Below are 16,609 nucleotides of genomic sequence, written 5' to 3'. Positions count from 1 at the left end.
TGTGGCGAGTGTTCCATCTAGCTCAGCTGTGGGACAAGGGCGATCGGTAGGAGTTGTAGTGCTGGCTGCCTGTATATGTCCCCATGAAAATATTGCTTGCTACTTTTGGGGTGGTTCTGAGTAAGGAAATGTTAGATATGTGAGACATGTGTTGGGAAGAGTGTGTTGTACGCAAGAGCATTTGTGTCTAGGAAGTATAGCTTTCTAGTTGTACAAGACAGTACATAGCAGTGTAATGGTAGACATTTGTTGGTACTTACCAGCCTCCACTACCTCGGGTATTCCTGTGAGACTCTCTGGATACAGTGTGGCAAGCACCTTCTCCTCCCATTCGGTGAATATTAGTGATGTAATGGGAGGGCCACAGCCAGCCCTCTGGGCCAGCTCATGGTTCTTGTTAGAACACTCTTTCACCCTGGTCTTGAGGTCATGCCACCTCCTCCTGATGTCCTTCAGGGTGCGTGGGGGGTCCATACTGCATTGACTTCATTGACTGTCCTTGCCCACTTTTGATTTTTTGTGGCTACTGGTGTCTGTTGGACCATGCTTCCAAACAAATGTGAATTTACTCTGATTACCTCATCTACCACCACTGACAACTCATTGTCAGTGAATGTGGCCATCTACTTCTGTGACATGGTGTGTGATGTGCAAATGGGTGAAAAGTGCAGGTGTGAAGGTGGTGGTGTTGATGTGTGTGGGTGTGTGTGGTTGGGTGTGGTTGTGATGTGTGCTGATTTTTCTATCCTTTGTGCTGTGGGGTTGGGCCCTTCAGTCTTGGAGTTGTGCAAAGGATTCTGGGCAGGGAACAGCTTGGATTTATACACAGCTATGTGAGTGGGTTAAAATAAAGTATTCATGTCAGGTGTGTTGGGTGGGTTGACCTGGTATTTGTATTTTTTACTTGCCATGGGGATGTAATGGTTTCCAGGCAGGTTCCGCAGGAGCGTCAGGAATCCGAAGTCAATCCACAGCCTTCCCCTACGGCCTTCCGACTCTATCAAACACTAGAGTACCGAGAGGCTCACCAGGGGAAAACAGGGAGACAAAACAAGGAAAGGCGGGGAAAACAAAGACTGTGGCTGTAATCTTCTGTGTGTAAGAGGTAGCAACACTGCAAAGACTTCAGGTGGATGTGAGGGCTGAAAGAAAACACAGACTTTCTAACCTCAATTTACATACACAAAACAAGTCACTATTTGTTGTACTTATTTCTACATACCATGCAAGTTGTGAATTACGTTGTAGAGTAGATCTGTAATCCCTGAAAAGGTTCAGCTCTAGCTGGCACATAAAGAACAAGAAACAACAGTAACCATACAATATAGTTGAGAGTTTGTAGATGTCTGATTTGTATAGTTTTTTCTCTATATTAACCTGTAGAAGGCTCCTAATCCAGCTTCTATAATGTCTAGGACTGGACAGAAACCTGATAATAGCGATTCTGAGGATCTGAAAGTAAATGATACAAACAATGTCTCCAAATGTGAACTTAATCAAGACTCAAATCATTGAAAACATAATTGTAGCGCATAGCGCTGTTACCGTGATTCTGTGTAGTGAAGAGGTAAATCTGCGCCTCACACGAGTCCTTGCAAGAACACCCCAAACACATCATAAGTAGAATCCCAGGAAGACAGGAAGTGAAGGGAAGGGATTGGGTACAGCCAAGCGGTAAGTAATGGGCAAAATAAGAAGGGGAACCCACCGGATGGCGGAGACTCGGCCCGGCCGCCGGGTGGGGGAGTAAGGAATAAACCTAAATACCTAACAGAGTGCCCCGCTGGACGGCGGAGATCAAGCCCGGCCGCCAGTGTAAGCAGGTAAGAGACAGGGCTTGCAACAGGGATTTCTACCCGGCCGGACGGCGGAGCAAAGCCCGGCCGTCAGGCGGAGCAGGTAAATAAAGGGAACAATTGCAGGGATTAATGCCCGGCCGAACGGCGGAGCAACAAGCCCGGCCGTCGGGCGGGGCAGGAACAATGGAGAACTCGGGAACAACTGCCCGGCCGGACGGCGGAGAGCAAGCCCAGCCGTCGGGCGGAGCAGGAGAAAAGCACAAGGTTCCGTAGAAACAGGCGTCAGCCACGGAACAGCAAAGAGGGTCTGAACTACAGGAACAGTGGACGAAGAAATAACCCGGTCTCAGAAGGACCAGCAGGAAGTCAGGAAATACGGGACACAACGAAACTGCAATGACGGAGCTTGACGCCAGAACGTAAAGCGTCGCTCCAAGGGCTCTGCCTGCATATATAGAGTCTTTTCTTAAAGGGGCAACACATCGGAAATTGCGGGGCATGACAGGGGATGTGTCATTGGGGTGTGTTAGGTGTTTATTGAGGCTGAGCGAGATTTAAAGCCAAACTTGGGAGCTTTCTTGTGTGTTTGCTTTCAACAGCGGCGGTGGGAATGCAACAGTGTTTCTGCCTGCTCTCCCATTCATCATTTGTTGCAATCGCGGCTGTCGGAAACAACTGATCGTTCCACTGGCACTACCAGCATATTGTTTTGTTTCTTTCCGCAGCAAATCTGACCACCGCGGACAGATTTTCAGCTGTTCCGGACGGTCCAGTCGGAATTTCATGGAATCCGTTCGCTGCGGTCAGATTTTTCAGGCGGTTCATCCTAATCTGTCTGCCAGAATTCCTGTGGTACATGCGGACTTCTAATTTTCTCTACCAAGGCGGTCAGAATGCTTTTCCTACCATCATCCTAATCGACCCCTAAGTTCACAAACTTCACGGTCTCTCTGCTTCATGCACAAGAACTTTTAGCATGTGCTGTCTGCTTTGGGGCCACTGAAATTATGCAGAAATGAAGGACAACATTTTCTGATACTTTATTAATTTTACATTTTTACAGATACTAGCAGTCACTGCAAAGATTTTCCCTCAGAACTAGTGTAGCGTACACATGCAGAAGCGTGAAAGGTGATCAGTCAACCTTTGCAAAGGGCCCTCAACTTTGCAGCAACACAAGTCAAATTTTTTGTAACTTTTGATCCGTTTGAGCTGCAAACAATTTTTTTGTTAAAATCATCAGATTATACAGCAGATGATGTATTATGTGACAAATATGGCAGAGCCACAATTATGTGGCAACATTAGCAAACTAGGATATTTTCCATTAATGTTTGAACTTCTCTTGTGAAAAAAGGGAGGACAACTTTTGATGACAGAAATTGCATGGCGCAGAGATAACAGGCTTGTAATTCCACTTTTAAGCATATTTAGGACATTCTGTTATTTGAAATGCAAGCCACTTTGTGAATGTATTTTAATGTCAAAAACTCATTAAACCTTAAATAAGCATTTGTATCCATTGGTTGAATTAAATAAGGTAATAAGCTGTAACTGGTCAGTGAAATGGCAAAGAAATACTAAAAATCAGGGATGCTTTACTCGTTATAGCCACAACTCTGACTCCACCCACTGACCCAATCCTCGGGTTATTCTTGCCCTCTAACTTTTTCCCCCCACTTCAACACTGTAACCCCTCCCCTCCTTTCCGCTTCACATTGTACCTGCAGTCCCACACCATCCGATTAGCAATGACGCATTATTAGCCATTCACAGTCCGTAAATAGGAATTATTTAACTTTCATCGCCACACTAACTCATCCTCTTGTGTCATGACGGTTTGGTGCCGATTGTGTTCGGTGTCAATGTCAATTTTATGGCCTTTGCTTCTTCATCGCCTACGCATCCGTGTCTATCCGACCAGCTGGGAGATAGGCAGGGAGGCCCGCTTCCCCATTAGCAGTGCGAAGCCATCACGTGCTCTATCAAAGGAGTTTTAAAATCATTGCAAGTTTCCAAATCATTGAAATGATTGATTCAAGCCACTCAGTTTAGTTCCACTGTGTTCTGAAATCAGTTCCAGGGCTGAGCCCTGGCAAGCACCGGCTGTATTTAATCACTGGCTCCAGAGTGGATGACTTGTGCTATCCAGTTTGTATTATGGTAAATGATTGTTTAGCTGCAGAAGACATTCTTCATTATGTTAATATAAAGGTTTGATACAACACAGATATTAGTACAACTTTCTCCTGTTTATATTTTGTTTTTTGCCTTGCTAGAAGAGCAGCCAACTCACCGTGGGACACGAGATCTGTTCGGGCAGACGATGAGGATACTATAGTTGGCAGGAGGGCTGCTTTAGAAAGTCTGTCACCTTTGAAAAAGATATTGGAATCTGTTGAAGAAAAGAAATCCAGAGAAGAAAGAGATTAATTCCAGAAAAAGGTGGGAATTTTCTAAAGCTTTTAAAAAAAGCGGCAAACTTAAAGGTACCTGAAAATTTTTATCTTGACCATGCACTTGCCTCTTGAGTCAGTGACATAATATCGATGACAAAAACAAAGATGTCAAAAATATCTATGTAAAAATATCGATACTCAAAATATCGCCATCCTATATATAAAATGTAAATGACAAAAATATCGAAAAATAAATATAGATGTAAAAAATATCGAAGTCCATGAGATTGTTTTTTTATATATAAAAAATAATAATGTTTAAACACTTATATTATAGAATTACGTAAAAAAATATTTACTTAGATATAATAAATATTAAAAAAATATAGTAATCACATTTTATTTACCAACATTTAAACCTAGATATATAGAATTAAAAATAAAAATGTATATTAAAAAAATTATCTAATAACTTTAATTAATTTTTAAATATTATGCATATAAAAAAATTAACTAAAACATATATATACGCATATATAACATAAAATATAATCATAAAAACATTATATTATAACATAAAATACTAAAATATTTATACATTTTTAAACTTACATACAGTAGGAAAATTGTTGAATTGCGTAGGTGTAAGAATGTACTATTCCCATTGCAATTACTGCAACAGTTGGGAAAGTATTGGATAGCATAGGGGTAAAAATTACTATTTCCACTCCAGTGAATGCAACAGTAAGAAAAGTGTTGGATAGCATAGGTGTAAGAATTTACTATTCCTTCTCCAGTGAGTGCAACAGTAGGGAAAGTGTTGGATAGCGAAAGGTAAAACATTACTATTTCCACTCCACTGAATGCAACTGTAAGGAAACTGTTGAATAGGGGAGTGGAAAACATTACTATTCCTGCTCCACAGAGTGCAACAGATCAGAAAGTGTTGGATAGCGTAGGTGTAAAAATTCCCATTCCCATTCCAAAGAGTGCAACAGTAGGGAAAGTGTTGGATAGCAAAGGGTAAAATGTACTATTCCCACTCCAGAGAGTGCAGCAGTAGGGAAAGTGTTGGATAGCAAAGGGGTAAAAATTACTCTTCCCACTCCTGTGAGTGCAACAGTAGGGAAAGTTTTGGATAGCGAAGGGGTAAAACATTACTATTCCCACTCTAGTGAGTGCAACAGTAGGGAAAATATTGGATAGCGGAAGGGTAAAAATTACTATTCCCACACCATACACTGCAACAGTAGGGAAAGTGTTCGATAGCATAGGTGTAAACATTACTATTCACACTCCAGTGAGTGCAACAGTAGTGAAAGTGTTGGATAGCAAAGCGTAAAATGTACTATTCCCACTCCAGAGAGTGCAACAGTAGGGAAAGCTTTAAATAGCAGAGTGGTTAACATTACTATTCCCTCTCCAGTGACTGCAAAAGTAGGGAACGTGTTGGATAGCAAACGGGAAAACACTTCTATTCCCACTCCAGTGAGTGCAAGAGTAGGAAAAGTGTTGGATAGCAAAGGGTAACATTTACAATTCCCACTCCAGTGAGTGCAACAGTAGAGAAAGTGTTGGATAGCGGAGGAGTAAAAATTACTGTTCCCACTCCAGTGAGTGCAATAGTAGGGAAAGTATTGGATAGCAGGGGGATAAATATTACTTTTCCCACTCGAGGGAGAGTGCAAAAGTAAGGAAATTGTTGGATAGCAGAGGTTTAAAATTAATTTTTCCCAAAAATGTAAATAAAAATGAAAAAGAAAGAAAATACCAACAACTATATAAACATTGTAAATAACACAAAAATAAAAAATATATAAAAATAAAATAAATTAAAAAACATAAACATATTTAAATGTTAAAAAGTACTAAGTACTAAAAATTAACTACAAACCTTAATTTATAGAAGTTTAAAAAACATTTTACAAACAAATACCTATATTTAATATACAATAATTATAATCCCCCAAAAAATTATTAATGATTTCAAATAAAATTCTCACCATGTTCCCATATAAATGTACAAACAAGTCCTACATAATTGACGCAATTAATATATTTATGAATGAATTAATTATAATTAACAAACAATTAGTAATTAATTAATAATAACCACACACACTATAAAATCAAAATATAAAATAAATACTAATAAATAAAAAATATTAATTACTTTATTCAAAATAATTTACTTCCCAACCTGTTCCCCTATAAACCCACAACCAGCTCCTAAAACAAATAACACAATTTACATAACTATCAATTAATTAATTAATAAAATGTGATAACCAAGTAATAATTCATTAATAAAAATAATTTTAAATACTAACAAATTCAAATGATTAATTACTTTATTATAATTAAATTACTTCCCACCCTATTCCCCTGTACACTCACAACCCACTCCTAAAAAAATAACACAATTTACATAATTATCAATTAATTTAATAATAAAATAGAATCACCAACAAATAATTAATTAATGCTTTTTAACTATAAATACTAACAAATAAAAATGATCAATTTCCTTATTATAATTAAATTACTTCCCACGCAATTCCCCTATAAACCCACAACTAGCTACAGAACAAAAATACGTAAAATGTAATTAACATAAAATTAATCACTTTCTCAAAAATGTCACACATACATTAAAAAAAGCTATACTTATACAAAAAACATTAGATCACATACTTTTAACAAACATACTATAATACAGAATACTAATATAAATATCAATATTAATAACAACGATAATTTGACAAACGATATTACTAACTTCGATATTACAGAAAACGATATTTCTTACCTTCAAGTCAATATTCTGGTCACCGATATTCTTGAAGTCAATATTCTGCCACTTTGATATTTATAACTCAATATTCTGACACTTCGATATTCCAGACTTGATATTCTGTCTGTGCACCAGTCTCTTTGTCTGGTTCTTGCTTACATCTATAACTGAAATGGCTTTGTAATTAAAAGACAGATCTGATTGTCATATTGATAGGTTTGTAATCTAATTTTACCAGTTCTTTATTTCATATCTTGACAGGGATCAAATATTATACTGGCACATGCATCAAAAATGTAATTTAATGTCAAATAAGGATTCACTAATAAAGAGTTGCAAAAGCCTATGCATGCAGAAATCGCAAAAAAAATAGCGATTCTTACAAATTCCTTAATTGCGACTCACAAATTGTGAGTTGCAATTAAGGAATGGCTTCCAATTAATTTCTATGGGCCTACAGGCATTTAGGAATAAATGGGACCGTTTTTTAGTTTGATGCATGTGGCCGATAGTTTCTAAATGGAATGAAGATATTCCGTAAAACATACAGATGCAAGAAAATATATTTCCTTAATTAAATTAAGTGGTTGTCAGTGCTGGTATAGTAAATGTGCAAATTCATTTTTTACATGTATTTCATTCTAATGAAACCACATAGCTTTCATTGACAGTAACATAGGGTGAAAGACGCTAGCTAATAGTGTACAGATGAGTCTAATAAAACACGGAAAAATTAGTAATTATCTGAGCAATTAACATTGAGCGTTCCTGTGCCCTTCAGTTTGGGTGACATGAACAACTTAAGCTCAAGATGATGCTAATGGATCAGAGACAGTGATGTGCTCACCATGGCTACAGACGTTGAGAACAAAAAGAGATTGATATGATTTCTTGTGTAATGTGTGGGGACTCACACTCATTCATCAATCTGATAACTATGGACATTTTTCACATGATTGTCTGAACCAGTTGCTGATGGGGAACTTTCTTTCAAAACAAAACCTTGATTATGAAAGATATCTTTTTCACTCAATGCGGCTAAAAGAAAGCAAGACTATGGATTCTTTTATGATGGGAAGAAAAGAATAAAAGATTGAGTGTTGCACTGCAATTTCATGGGCTACTTTACATATTTGTTCTTCCTTTGAGGTGCCCTAGTTTTGGCAGGGTCACCACACGTATGTTAAAAATGTTGTTGGGGCCAAGGCACATGCAGCAGTCCCAAAGAAATACTTTTTTAAAGTAATCCAATGTTTCCTGGGGTGTAAACTACCTGACCCCAAGAAAGGTCTATAGTATTTCTAGAGCTGGAGATTTTGCTGTTCCGGTGAGAATTAACCCCCCCCCCCTTCATAATAGCGTTATGATTGCATTATTTGACCTGAGGAGTGTTCTGGCACTTGTTTCATGTGGTTGACAAAGCTAGTAAGTTTGCTTTGCATTTGTTAATGTGGTGATTATTTGGCAAAGCTGATAGACGTGTATTATGTAATAATGTGGCCACCCTTTGACAAAGCTCATTGGCTTGTCTTCATATAATGATGTAGTGACACAGTGTCATAGCCATTAGACGTTCCCTATACATTGATGTAGATATCCCCTGACAATGCTAATAGGTTTGCCTATATAAACTGATGTGGTGACCCCTTGACAAAGCCAATATACTTGCCTTGCATATTGATGTTGTCTACCTTTGTCAAAAAGAATAGGCTTGCCTTGTATGTTGATGTGGTCACCTTTTGACAAAGCCAATCAACCTGCCTTTCATATGTTGATGTGGTAAACCCATGAGAAAGTCATTGGACCAACTTTATTTATAATGAAATCCCTTTATTTCGGGATGAGTGGTCTCAATGGCTTGCCTTGCAAAGTGGGTCAGTCGCTCACGTGGGGCTGGGCATGAGGCCTGAACACCACAGGCCAGTGATGTTATAGTTATGTATGGTAGTAAGATCCTAATTTACATTGACAACTAACAATTCACTCAATAAAACAAAGAGTAAAGTGATGCCATAATTAGGTAGGGTTATAATATTTTACTTTATGCTACAAAACCTCAGAAATGTAATAAGAAAAAGGTTACAATTGGATTATATATAGGTCTAATAATATTATCTAATGTTATGTTAAAAACATAAAAATGGACTGAAATAAACAAAGATAAAAGTGATGTTATAGTTGGGTGAAAATATCAGTCAAAATAAAAATTTTAACAAGCAAAACCCTGACATTCACCAGTTATGTTTTACATAGCTAACTATAACGTGTGCCCCAGCCATGCACTGCTTATGACTTCACATGTCACATCACTGATGGTATCTTCAATGATATAATTGATTACATCACTGATCACAACTCAAATGACATTATTGATGACTTCACTGATTACATTATCCTCTATACTGCTGATCAATTTACTCTGCAATCCAGTACAGTCTTTGATATATCTAAGTAATTAATACACGGCACAAAATCATCTAAGGTATAAGTTACATAAACATATATGCTTATATAAAATAATTAGACTGTATCCCACTGCCTTTAGACACACAAGGCCCTTTAGCTAGCCATGCTCCTGCTACCCACATTCTGAGCAACACATTTTCATGTAAAGTTCATGACCTCCGGATATCCAAGCCACATTAAGGGACCAAGCCTACACTCACACAACCTTCACCCTGTGCAAACTCTTTTTGGAGAGTCCACTCCCCTAGATATCCAGGTCCTATTATCCAGATAAGCCCCTACTATGCACACCTTCAATCCTGTGCATTGTTTTCACAGAGAGCTCATTCAGTTGAAACATGGATGTCGCATTAGGTGGGCACGCACCTACTATGCACAGTCTCAACCTTGTGCATAACTCTTAAAGGATTGGGCACTCCCTGGAGATACGCATACCACATTAGGTTGGCATATTCGTACTACACACATCAATCACCCTTTGTACAACATTGCATGGCCAGTCCACTACCTAGAGACTCTCAAACCCTGTTAGGTGGGGAAGCACCTGCTATACACAGCCTTTGTCCTGTATAGAACTCTACATGATGAGTCCACACCCCAAAGCCCTCTTAGGAGTTCGATGATCCTCTGCAGCATGATATGTTCAAAGTTTTTGAGCATTAATTGCGAGAAAACTTCTGAATGCATTCACACCAAATGACAAAAAGCATTCTTTCTGGCCCAGAATCTAGTTCTATGATGTAAATCTGTTCAGTGGTTTGGGCTGTAGCTGTGTCTAATGTTCCCATGAAAAAATGAATGGGAAAAAAAGGTTTTAGATCTCACCTTTTTTCTTGGGCTCTTGTGTGCTGAATCACCCCAAAACTTTTCAGAAAGGAGCTGAGGTGGAAGAACATTTTAGGTGATTGTTTGGTGTAGATTCATCAAACAGTGCCAAAGTAATTAGGAAAACAAAAAAGGTTTTTCCTATAGAAACTTAGTCCTAACTGTAACTACCCAGTGGCATAGCGTGCGGTGTATGGAAGCGCACAAGTTATAATATTTGGAAAGTATTGCATAAACTAAACGTATACGTTTAAAAATGTAAAAAATTTGTTTTTGTGCACTTTCTCTTTTGTTTGTAGATATAGAATGAAAACCGCTACATTAAATTTAAAAATGGTGCTAAACTTATACATTTCAGTTATAACTATAACTTAAGAATTTCTAATGTATTTGTATTTTAAGCTTGGTTTGAACAGTAAGAATAAATAAAGTTTTCACAACTATAAGAAAGGTTTAACCTTGGTTTATTCATAACATTTCAATGGCTTTTATTTTTTTATAAAACATGTTTGCAATAGTAGTGTTTACTTTCCTTGACTGGAGTGTTATTAAGAGTGGAGTATGGTATAAAGATTTGATGAGAGTGTTATAAAGTATTCTGTCATAGACTATAGTATTATAGAGTGGAGCAGATTGGAATGTGGTACAGTGGAGTGGCATACAGTGGGATAGGGTACTGTGGAGTATAGTTACAGTATAGTTACAGTAGAGTGGGGTAGAGTGGTTTAGAGTAGAGTGCAGTATCATAGAGTAAAATACAATGGAGTTGAAAAGATTGGAGAGGCCTAACGTACACTGGAGTAAATTATTATAAATTGGAGTGGTATAGTACAGTGTAATGTGTATTGTAGAGTGCTGTAAAGTGTCATAGAGTTGAGCAGAGTGTTGTACACTGGGGTATAGGGTATAGAATGGAGTAGAGGGTTGTACAATGTAGTGTAAGGACATAAAGTGGAGTACAATGTTGTATGGTAGCACAGAGCATAGCCAAGTCTTGCAGAGTGGAGTGGCATAGAGTGAAGTACAGTGTGGTACAGTGAGGTGGGGTAGAGGAGAGTGTTGTACAGTGCTGTAGAGTGGGGTAAAGTGTCATGCATTGAAGTAGAGTGTAATGTAGTTCAGTGGAATGGCATAACATTGAGTGGAGTGGCGTGTTCTAGAGTACAGTGGTGTGGAATCGAGTGGAGTGGCATAGGGTATAATACAATAATGTGTTGTAGAGTGGAGAGGTGTGTGGTCTGCACTTCTGTGTTGTAGTGTCAGTTGTATCATAGAGTGGAGTAGAGTAGTGTGTCATAGAGCAATAAAACAGTGGAATGAGGTAAAGTACATTAGAGTGCGGTTCAGTATGGTAGAGTGGAATGGAACAGATTGTCATACAACTGAATGGCATAGATTAGCATACAGTTGAATATCATAGAGTGCAGTAATGGAGAACAGTGGATTAGTGTCTGCTAGAGAAAAGTATATTAACTGGGGTGGAGCGACGCAAAGGGAGTTGGGTAGAGTGTCGTAAAGTGGAAGAGAGTGTTATTAGGTGCTACAGTGTCAAGTAGGGTGTTGTACAGTAGCATTGAGAGAAATAAACCCTTGTACAAATTAGTGCCATGCAGTGAAGTATATAAGGGGTGTTGATGGACGGAGCATCTGAATCAATCAAACACTCACACCCAGTCAACAGATCTGGGTTTAATCCATCACCGTTCTTTAGCCCCCTCTGCCACCCCAGTTCAGACATGGCCATATGCAAATCAGTCTGACCCTGTGCCTCATGTGAACAGTCCAGCCCGAACTGCCAAAGCCATGCCTTCCCTGGACCGGAAACAAGCTTCCGAGGACCGGTTTCTGGCATTTCAGCCGTCTTCAGCCCGGCTTGCTTGAATCCAGTGGCAAAGTGAGCAACGGACCCACGACTGAGCATACCCTGCCAACTTATGGTGAACAAAGCGGTACAAAAGGGGGTGGTGATGGACGGAGCATCGGAACCAATCAAATACTCACACCCAGTCAGCAGATCTGGGTTTATTCTAAGTGTGTAAAATCCGTTTCGTGGGCGAATTTGCGGATTTTTGGCAATTTCGCGATCCGCAAATCGTGCAAATTTGCCCAAAATTCCGCAAATTCGCTAGCTGCGAATTATTTTGCTTGGTCGCGCTTGAAAAATACAATATCGCGCGCGCGGCGTTGACTTACCGTGATTCTGAGTTCGCCGAGTTGTTTTTCTCCCGGTTTGCATGTGCTGCACCAATTTGGATCTTGCTGCGTGATCGCGCGTGAGTTTTTCGACCGCAATTACGTCATCGCGGTTTGCCGTCTTGCACAGCTAGAGTTTGATAACGCGAGTGCGTCATAAGGGCCCGCGATCAAGCATCGCGGGAGTAAAAAATGCCGAACACGTAGATGCGGCGCGCAGCTGACATCAGGCGGGAGATTTGAACAGCTCGCTTTCCCGAAATTGCAAAAATTGCAATTCTGCACAAGAAATCCACCGCAGGCAGCATAAAACTTCTGAAAATCATGATTTTGATCTCCTCAGATTGAGATTTGGCTGCACTTTTTTGGGGGTGGGTGGGAGGAAGGAAGTGCCCCAGAGTCTCCAACTTCCTGTTCCTGTCCAGCAGGCTCCTCCCAGTGCTTTGTCCATCTCCTGGTCACTTTTCATTCGGATCTGGAGCTGGAAGGATTACTTTTAGTGGCTGCTGCTGGATATTTTTATTTGAGGACTTTTTGGACTTCACTTTTAGATTTGAGATTTTACAAGTAAGTTGGTGTTGTTTGTTTGGGGCATTGCAGTTGCTGCAACTACAATTTTAAAACTTTTTCACAACTTTAAAAAATATATATTGTGGGTAGCCACAGTATCCAGTAGTCCCAGGGTTAGTCATGGGTGCATGATACAACTGTTTCTGTGAGTTTTGTTGAACTTAAATCACATTTATGTCATTGAATTTTAGCTCACTATATGTGGATATTTATTTTTTATTTTGGGGTGCCTGTAAAGCCACACTAGCCAGTAGGCCCAGTGGTAGTGTGTGGTGCATGGGCCAAGTCTTTCTGTGAGGTGTCTTGAATTTAAACATCATTGAGGGCATGGATGGCATTGGATTGTGGTGATTTCTGTTTGTTTTTTTACTTTTGGGGGTGGTGTTGGGGCCTGGCTATGTGGGTGGGGGCATTTTGAGGCCTGGTCCTGGCAGGGCCTGGCAATGTGGTGGGGATCAAGGGGCCATTTTGAAGCCAGGCAGTGTGCTCAGGCCTGCACCCAGGTTGCCTTGCTTTCATCCATTAGGCCCAGTGGTAGTGAGTGGTGCATGGGCCAAGTCTTTATGTGGGGTGTCTTGAATTTAAACATAATTGAGGGCATGGATGTCATTGGATAGTGGTGATTTTTGTGTGTTTTTCGACTTTTTGGGGTGGTGTTGGGGCCTGGCCATGTGGGTGGGGGCCATTTTGAGGCCTGGTTCAGGCAGGGCCTGGCCATGTGGTGGGGTACAAGGGGCCAATTTGAAGCCAGGCAGTGTGCTCAGGCCTGCACCCACGTTGCCTTGCTTTCATCCAAGAGGCCCAGTGGTAGTGAGTGGTGCATGGGCCAAGTCTTTCTGTGGGGTGTCTTAAATTTAAACATCATTGAGGGCATGGATGGCATTGGATTGTGGTGATTTTTGTGTGTTTTTTTACTTTTTGGGGTGGTGTTGGTTCCTGGCAATGTGGGTGGGGGCCATTTTGAGGCCTGGTTCAGGCAGGGCCTGGCCATGTAGCTGGGGGTCAAAGGCCCATTTTGAGCCAGGCTGTGTGCTCCGGCCTTCACCCAGTTTGTCTTGCTTTCTTCCATTAGGCCCAGTGGTAGTGAGTGGTGCATGGGCTAAGTCTTTCTGTGGGGTGTCTTGAATTTAAACATCATTGAGGGCATGGATGGCATTGGATTGTGGTGATTTTTGTGTGTTTTTCGACTTCTTGGGGTGGTGTTGGAGCCTGGCCATGTGGGTGGGGGCCATTTTGAGGCCGGGTCCAGGCAGGGCCTGGCCATGTGGTGGGGTACAAGGGGCCATTTTGAAGCCAGGCAGTGTGCTCAGGCCTGCACCCACGTTGCCTTGCTTTCATCCAAGAGGCCCAGTGGTAGTGAGTGGTGCATGGGCCAAGTCTTTCTGTGGGGTGTCTTGAATTTAAACATCATTGAGGGCATGGATGGCTTTGGATTGTGGTGATTTTTGTGTGTTTTTGGACTTTTTGGGGTGGTGTTGGGGCCTGGCCATGTGGGTGGGGGTCCATTTTGAGGCCTGGTCCAGGCAGGGCCTGGCCATGTAGCTGGGGGTCAAGGGCCCATTTTGAAGCCAGGCAGTGTACTCTGAGCCATAGGCCTGCACCCAGCCTGCCCTGCTTTCACCCATTATGCACAGGGGTAGTGAGTGGTGCATGTAGCAAGGCTTTGTGTGGGGCCTCTTGAATTTAAACATCATTGAGGGCATGGATGGCATTGGATTGTGGTGATTTGTGTGTGTTTTTCGACTTTTTGGGTTGTTGTTGGGGCCTGGCTATGTGGGTGGGGGCCAATTTAAGGCCTGGTCCAAGCAGGGCTTGGCCATGTGGCTGGGGGACAAGGGGCCCTTTTGAAGCCAGGCAGTGTGCTTTGAGCCATAGACCTGCACCCAGCCTGCCCTGCTTTCACCCATTATGCCCAGGGGTAGTGAGTGGTGCATGTAGCAAGGCTTTGTGTGGGGCCTCTTGAATTTAAACATCATGGAGGGCATGGATGGCATTGGATTGTGGTGATTTTATTTCTTTTTTTTACTTTTTGGGGTGTTTAACTGATGTTCCTCTGGCTTCCATTGCTTTTAGGTGCTCAAGAGAACCTCCAGTGCCAGGAAGAAGTCCTGCAGCGGTGTGTGCAGCACAATGTCACGTGATGTCACGTGTGGCCACCGACAATACAACTCTGCAACTAATGCAACTGCGGCCTGCTGTTCTGCCATCTGAAGAAGATGGGCCCAAAGAAAGGTGGCCGTAGTGCCTCAGCGAAAAAAGTTGCCAGTGCCACTGCCCGTAAGAAGGAGCAGAAGAAGTAAGTGGCACCACCTACCAAGGAGACTGGTGTGCCCACCGACACCTTTTTTGGGAGAAAAAAAACTATGCCTGCAGCAGGAGCGGTGTCCGCCGGGGACCAAGCTGGAAGCAGCACCTCCGCTTCATTGGGCTCAGTGCCACCATGCCAAGTTAGGTCCAAGACCATGAGTGCTGCTGCGGCAGCCACTCTGTTAGTTCAATCACCATCCACCAGTAATGTTGGCTCATCACAAGAAAGTACCATCCAATCAACGCCGGGTGTAACTCAGCTGACGAGTGTTCAACAACCACAGCGGCAACGACAACCACAGGTGCAACTAGTACAAGCGCAAGTTCATAGGCAACTAGAGGCGCAAGGAGAGGCGCAAGGAGAGGTGCAAGGAGAGGCGCAAGGAGAGGCGCAAGGAGAGGTGCATAGAGAGGTGCAACTAGAGGTTCATGGAGCGGCACAACTGCCTACAACACTTGTTCATCCAGAAGAAGGCATCATCTGAGGAAGCCACTCCTCCTGATGTTGATCCATTGTCTTCCAGATCCCCAGTAAGAAAAAGGTCAAGGAGGGCTAATACTACTACAAGTTCTTCTTCAAGCCCCCTTCATTCTGATGACCTTGATCCTGATTGGAACCCACAAATGCAGTCTGAGAGTGAGGCACGCCATGAGCCGTCAAAGGTAGATAAGCCTAAAAGGAAGGTTCACGAAAGGCTTCGACTTATAGGTAATGACGATGAACAAGAAGTGGTTTCTTCTGCTGCTGATGAACAGTCTGACGATGACCCAGTCATCACAGACGTCACTCCAGCCCCAGCGGGCATGCAGCAGACAGACATTTTCACCCTATCCCGAATGGCTGCTGAGCGGGATGTGGGCAGCGTGACACTGGTACCACCACCAACGCAGTTAACTGCAATACCAACACGACCTACAGCTTCTATATTTTTTAGTCAGAAGGGCCGGCAGGGACCTCCATCCAGTTCGACCTCAATTACCTCAAGTAGTGGTGCTGTAAGTGAACAACAGAAACAAATTCAACCACACCCATCCTCCACTTCATCTGGCATTGAAAGTCAAAGTAGCACCTCCACCACCAGCAGACATTTCCAGTCCCCAGTTTGGGACTTCTTTACTGTTAGCCAAAGGGCGGAAAGCATGGTAATTTGTTCGATTTGTAAAGTATTAGTTAGTCGGGGTAAGCTTGGTACCAACTATGGTACCGGAGGCCAGAGAGGTCATCTCCAAAAACACCACACTTTCTGTGGGAGGCG

General features: G+C 41.7%; 1 long non-coding RNA gene across 1 annotated transcript in view; it reads left to right on the top strand.

Annotated features, from left to right (window-relative positions):
* The window catches only part of LOC144785389 (uncharacterized), a 135,705-nt gene that overhangs the window by 77,041 nt on the left and 42,055 nt on the right, over positions 1-16,609 (top strand). Inside the window, exon 2 of the long non-coding RNA XR_013601849.1 lies at positions 4,079-4,244. This is a non-coding gene — a long non-coding RNA (uncharacterized LOC144785389). The remainder of the gene's footprint in view (positions 1-4,078; positions 4,245-16,609) is intronic.

Source organism: Lissotriton helveticus, chromosome 10 (genome assembly GCF_964261635.1).
Source record: "Lissotriton helveticus chromosome 10, aLisHel1.1, whole genome shotgun sequence".
Lineage (NCBI taxonomy): Eukaryota > Metazoa > Chordata > Amphibia > Caudata > Salamandridae > Lissotriton > Lissotriton helveticus.
This window is presented reverse-complemented; position numbering and strand designations above follow the sequence as displayed.